We start from the raw sequence: 7,251 nt of genomic DNA, 5'->3' as shown, positions 1-7,251 counted from the left end.
ATAGTCCATGTTTCAGCGTCATATAGAAGAACACTCCATACAAGACATTTTATGAGTCTCTTTCTGAGTTCTCTGTCCAAACCGCTGCAGAAGATTCTCCTTTTCTTATAAAACGCCTCTTTTTCCATTGCTATCCTTGTTTTAATTTCTGTGGTGCACTTCCAGTCGGTGTCTATCCTGCTTCCAAGATACTTAAAATTTTGGACCTGTTCTAGTGTTTCTCCATTCAGCACAATTTTTATTTCCTTATTTCCTCCTATTGCCAATGCTTTTGTTTTATTTGTGTTAATTTTCATTCCATATTTTTTTCCATTAGTTGCAATGGTGTCCACCAAATCCTGTAATTCTTTTCCCCTGTGGCTAAAAGGACCATGTCATCAGCAAACCTCAAGCACCCTACTCTTCTTCCTCCAATTTCTACTCCTTTGTCATCTAATGAGCATTGGTCAATCATATTTTCCAAGTACAGGTTGAAAAGAGTAGGTGATAAACAGCATCCTTGTCTTACTCCTTTCCCTAGTCTGATCCAGTTTGTACTTTTTCCTCTCACTTTAACTGAAACTTTTTGATTAAGGTATAATGAGTTTATAAGTCTTCTGGTTTTCCAGTCCACTCTCTTTTCCCTCATAATAGCCGCCAGCTTGTCCCAAACCACATTGTCAAATGCCTTTTCTAAATCGATGAAGCACATATATAGGTCTCTTCCTTTTTCAATAAACCTTTCTCCCAAGATTCGTAGGAGCCCTATTGCATCTCTGGTGCCCGTATTCCGTCTAAAGCCAAACTGCTCCTCGCCGAGATTCTCCTCTATTACTTTTTCAAGTCTTTTATTAATTATTCTTAACATCACTTTGGCTGCATGTGAAATGAGGCTGATTGTCCTGTGCTCGTTGCATTTCTTGGTTCCTTGTTTTTTCGGTAATGGAATCATTACTGTTGTCAAAAAGTCCTCAGGCCATTCACCACTGTCATATATTTTATTACATAACCTCAATATTTCTCTTACTGAAGGAAACCTCCCCATGATACATGAACCTCACGGAAGTGGGGTGTCTTGAGTGCCTCAGTGATACAGATAACTGTATGGCATGTGCAACCACATTGTAGGCATATCTATCATGAGGCCAGACTAAGGTATGGATATGAAGTGTGGCATCAGCATTTTGCAGGGAGAATAGTCTGAATGGTTGACTTGAGTTCCTTGTATAGTGAATTATGAAATTCTGTTGCTAGAGTGGGGAAATTTTATGTTTCATTGTTTGGAATAGCTTGTTCAAAATCTTCAACTTTTATAGTCCTGTCTTCCTCAGTTGCATGTAATATTACGGTATATTAATAATTTTTACTTATGGACCGTCTGACAGCAACTGAATAAAACACAATTTTAGTGCCATACGCGTTTCGCCTTTATTTTCTGCAAGGCATCATCAGTGGCAGGTTGCGTGGCCAATTTCCTACATTTTATGCTCCTTTTTATAAAAAAACTGTACTTACAGGTTGCGTGGCCAATTTCCTACATATTACACTCCTGTTGCATTTTTGCTTTAAAACAAGCGTTCAGTGCATAGTGTTGTGGAATGGGGAAAAAACCGCAAATTTGCGTTCATAAGAAGAAGAACAACACCAAAAATGCAACAGGAGTGTAATATGTAGGAAATTGGCCACGCAACCTGCCACTGATGATGCGTTGCAGAAAATAAAGGCGAAATACGTATGGCACTAAAATTGTGTTTTATTCAGTTGCTGTCAGACGGTCCATAAGTAAAAATTATTAATATACCATAATGTTCAAAATCTACTTAAAAGTTTGCTGATTTTGCCAACAATTTGGAAGAAACAGTTAATTCCTTGGAAAACTTCAAAAGTAAACAACTTTTTGTTTCATCTCACTTAAGAACTCACAGAATTATATCAAACATTTGAGAAAGTGAACAAATTCCTGCAGAGTGGAAATGTGCGTTAATTCATCCTCTCCACAAAAAGGAAACGAATAACTATCCAAATAATTACAGGGGAATTACACTGCTGCCTGCTGTATACAAAATTCTTTCAAAAACACTGTTAAGTCCAGTACAAGAACAGGCGGTCCAATTAACAGGAGAGTTTCAGTCAGGGTTTCACAAAGATTGATCTTGCACGGAACAGATATGGAACCTAAATGAGGAGGTGCAGTAATATTGTGGTAACCTCTGTCAACTTTAAAAAGTCTTATGATTCAATGGATAGGCAAACATTGTTCCACACTTTAGAGGAATTCAAGATTGATGGGAAAACAAGATCAGTTATCCAACAGACATTAATAGGTACAACCTCCAAACTTAAATTCAAGGGACAAATGTCAGAAGTATTTCATATTGATACTGGTGTTTGCCAAGGAGATAGCCTCTCCCCTTCCCTTTCTATTTAACATGGTTCTGGAAAAAATTGTGAGGACATGTGAAAAGAAAATAAAGAAAACTCAACTCAGGATTAAAAAAGAGCAGAGAACCAATGTGAAGTGTCTGGCTTTCACAGATGATCTTGCCATTCTATAGAGCAGAAGCCAAACTTCCATTGGAGAAGCTTCACAAAATCTCACAGAAAACTGGCCTACAATTCTCCTACGAGAAGACTCAATAGATGGAAAGAAAGCCTACAGATAATCTCTCCCTTTCATCTCAGTACAGGAGAGAGGCACAAGTTGCGCACTTCAAATATCCAGGAAAGATAATCCAACCATCAGGACTGAACTCAATAGCCAATCAAGAAAAAAAATCTCCATATTACATAAAGTATATAAGCTCACTTAGAATCACTACAATAAAAAAATCTATTTCTGTCAATGCAAAACTATGGCATTACAACACAGTGGTTCTATCAGAAGCACTCTACACTGCAGAAATTACGGTGGTTCATATTCATACCAAAATCAGAGAGATTGAAAAGCAAGAAAGAAAAATTCTGAAGAAAATATATGGACCAGTGTTTCATGAAGGAATCTGGATAAAGAGGTCAACAAGAGAGACAAAGAGATAGAAACAATAAAGGACACCTCTAGAAAGAGAAGGATGAAATTTTATGAATGTATCAGCAGGATGAACAAGAACAGGTTCACAAGGTAAATCTTTGACATAGCAAACACTAGCAAGAACAAGGCAAAGTGGATTACCGAAATAGAGGTAGACATTAAGGAACTGGGAGTCACACAAGACAACATAAACAACCAAGAACAGTTCAGGAACATCATAAAGAAACATACACTTAAACAAAAACACACTGAGAAAAGAACAGGAAATAAATGGTCAGAAGAGTGCAAGAAAGAGCACAGCAAGTGTATGAAGAGAATTTGGGAAGAATAAAGGAAGAAGAAGAAATCATGAGTACTCAAATTCAGTCACTCTCTTAAAAGGGAATAATCAGAAATAATAATATAGCAAATATCAAACAATGGAAACTCCAGGATGGAATGTAACAATGTTATGAGAAGGAAAGTTGCTACTCACCATATAGCGGAGATGCTGAGTCGTGAAAGGCACAACAAAAAGATTCACACAATTATAGCTTTTGTCCATTAAGGCTTTTGTCAGCAGAAGACACACACACACACACACACACACACACACACACATTCACGCAAACGCAACTTGCACACACGTCTGCGGTCTCAGAGTACTGAAACCACAATTGTGTGAATCTTTTTGTTGTGCCTATCATGACTCAGCATCTCCGCTACATGGTGAGTAGCAACTTTCCTTCTCTGGTATTGTTAATATAACAATTATGATTGATAAATATTATAAACAAACTGCTCTGATACGCTACATCCAACACAACAGCAGTTTTTACTTACATAATCTGTATTTTCAGCTATGATGAAAATAAATTTTGCTATTTCAGAGACTCAGTTACCTCATCTGAAGATTTTGACAGATGGAGATTCACTTCTACAGCAGAGTTCATACAATAGATTTATATATCAATTATGAAAATGAATGTAGGGAGACTGGATTTTTTCATTCTTCTTAACTGTCTTATTGTAATAGTCATATGGTAATATATATAATTTATTTTCTAAAGCAATTGTTCCACTATTGCTTTCTGCACCATTGGGTATTTTGTGTGGATCTATGGAACAAAAATTACACCAAAATTACACATCTCTATCATACATATTTCATGTTTTTCACTTCTCATCAAGTTCATTTTTGCTAAATTCTTTATTACTAAATAGACACCTCAAAATAACTGCAACTCAAAGTATCTTACTTGCTTGAGTAGCAATCTATGACAGTATTATGAAAAGAATAGATTACAACTTGCCATAAAGTGGAGGTGTTGAGTCCCAGACAGGCACAAAAAAAGACTACTAAACAAGTAAACTTCTGGCTGAAAGGCCTTCTGAATCAGACAACATACACATTCACGCAAACACAACTCACACACACATGACCACTGTCATGTCTGAGCCTAGTCTCGGCAGTCAGAGACAGTGGTCATGTGCGCATGTGATTTGCATTTGCATGAATGTGTGTGTGTGTGTGTGTGTGTGTGTGTGTGTGTGTGTGTTTTATTATTCCATCCTGGTTTTCCATTGTTTGAGTAGCAATCTATCCTTTTCATAGTACTGTCAATAGCTGTTTATTCATTTTCAAAATTACTCATTTTCAAAATTGTAGCACACAATGTCCTAGCGCTCTACAATAATCTGCAGGATCTAAACTATCTGGTTTTATGCTCGCTTCTCTGAAGTTTCCAAATGCATCAGATAATAATAAAAATCATCTTTATGTACAAATTAAAATTTTCTCCAAGACTCTATATATAACATTTTTGTGTACTAATTCCTCATCATTATAATCTTCATCAGTTATGCCACATTCATTAAGTCTGCTATAAAACTTGTCTTTTGCTGGTAATTGTGTTTTTTAAATACTTTCCAATTGTCTGTACAGCCACAGGGGTAAACGTATTTTCTTATAAGTAAATCTACTTTATCCTTAAGAAAAAAATCTTTTATATTTTCCATGTGATTTATTGATAACTTAAAAATAAACTGTCTAAAGAAGAATCCATAAATCTAGTAGCCTCTATGAATTTCAGTTTTAAATTACATTTTTCTTTCCAAAGTTGTCATATTTCTCTTTGTGTCGGGAAGTTAAAACAATTTCTTTTCATCATATCCTACTTGTTTAACAAACAGGTGAAAATCATTTCCAGTTAGCTACAAAGTACAGTGATCATCATCATAAAGTAAACAACGTAAACTAAAACGTGGAATTTACAGAAAACGTGGAACAGTGTGAAAATTGTGAACTTCTTGAAGGCTCAACTGGTTGTGTCTATGGGAGTTGTATTTCTGTGAATCAACTATAAATTAGCAATAGATTGTAATATATAAGCATAACCGATCTTGTGTACCTATTTTATTATGATTTTATACACATTGTCATTTATCTAAGTATTTAATTATTTATTGCCCTTATCATTGACCTAACTACATAGTGCATATATCTTATAAGTGATCTATTGTGTAATAATTTATTGTTATTGTCATTTACTTAATTATGCTGTTTATCTATCCTATATTATTTTTTGTACTTATTAACATTGACCTAATTATTACGTTCAGTGATACTCACTGTTGATAAAAATGTACAAATATGAATAAAGTATTCATACAGCTGTTGTAAAAATTAATTGTTGCTAGAGTGCACTACAATAGGGGAGACAGTTGTACCTGGAGGATAGTGTACCTAAGAATACATGGTTTTCTAGTTAGTATTTCAATATAGTGATTGACTTTAGATTTACATAAAGGAATGCACATTAGAAACTCCCATAAGTGGTTTCTGGCATTTTCTAACCTTTTTTTGTGAGGTGTGAGGTTGTGTTTTGCCAGCATTTGTTAATAATAAGAGTTCTACATATTTAAGTGCTTTATAAAATATTAAAGCTGTTTGGAGGGTACTGTTAATTCTTCAGTTTAAAAGTTGTATGGTGAGTAATATTCTGTACATTTTTGAACCTAGTTACATAAAGTGTGGAAGGTTAAGCATACCGGTACTTTGCTGCTCATCGCTTGGAACAGAAGAAGATGCATGCTAATGAGCTGAGCGTCTTTAATGTCTCAACAGTTTACCCTGTCTTGAAAATGGAAATCTGTGTTAGTTGCCAATAACTCCTATTTCAAAATATTTTTGACTTGTAACTGGTTTTTCATAACACTACTACATCATTCGATTTCACATACTAATTATTGGTGCATATTAGGATAATAACATAAAACATAGACCATCAAATACAGTATTGACAACATTTTCTCATTTGGAACACTTTTAAATTTGAACATGTTATACCTTAAAACAAGTCATTAGATTTGGGAAAACATTATTTTTGTGACATAATTTTTGTAATTTTAGAAAAAGACTGTAGCAGACATAAAGTGAATGCTATCATTTCAAAACTGAATAAGAAAATATATTAAACTTCTTTTATGTAAATTTAAGGTGGAAGGAAGGAAAGGAAAAGGAAGTAACTAACGATATCAGCTGCATTGGGATTTTGTGTGGCATCAGCAGCATTGAGTGAAAATGTGTGCTGGACCAGGACTTGAACTCAGGATCTTCTGAGCAGTGCTACCTGGACAAAGAGTTTATCACAAAGGTACGAACTACGTCGGCATCCGACTCACATTCCCACCTACCACCACTGATCCACAGTCCTCATCCATGTCCTCCATGTTCGCTAATTTTAGAGTTGTGCTAGAGGTCAAACATAAACGTGCATCCACACTGGAGGTTTTGGATTCATTGTCCATTGATGTGAATCATTTATATGAAAGTGTGCTGCCTTTTCTTTCAGAAATGTGTGAAAGAATAGACACCATGCATCTGTATAATATTAAATTTCTATTACAGGACTGGCTAGAGGTGAAAATGTGACTCCTCTCCTCCTAAACAGGTCATGAAGGCCCAACAGCACTGACAAGCCACCGTGTCATCCTCAGCCCATAGACATCACTGGATGCGGATATGGAGAGGCATGTGATCAGCACACCGCTCTCCCGGCTGTATTTCAGTGTCCGCAACTGGTGCTGCTACCTCTCAATCAACTAGCTCCTCAGTTTGCCTCACAAGCACTGAGTGCATGCCACATGCCAACAGCGCTCGGCAGACTGGATGGTCACCCATCCAAGTGCTAACCCAGCCCAGCAGCGCTTAACTTCGGTGATCTGACGGAAACCGGTTTTACCACTGCGGCAAGGCTGTTGGC

At 36.1% G+C, this 7,251-nt stretch overlaps 1 pseudogene; it reads right to left on the bottom strand.

Moving 5' to 3' along the window:
• Positions 1 to 7,133: 7,133 nt before the first annotated feature.
• Positions 7,134 to 7,251, bottom strand: LOC124796836 (annotated as a pseudogene).

Source organism: Schistocerca piceifrons, chromosome 4 (genome assembly GCF_021461385.2).
Source record: "Schistocerca piceifrons isolate TAMUIC-IGC-003096 chromosome 4, iqSchPice1.1, whole genome shotgun sequence".
In the NCBI taxonomy this organism is placed as follows: Eukaryota; Metazoa; Arthropoda; class Insecta; order Orthoptera; family Acrididae; genus Schistocerca; species Schistocerca piceifrons.
Note: the sequence above shows the minus strand (reverse complement) of the source record. Positions and strands in the feature narration are given on the sequence as shown.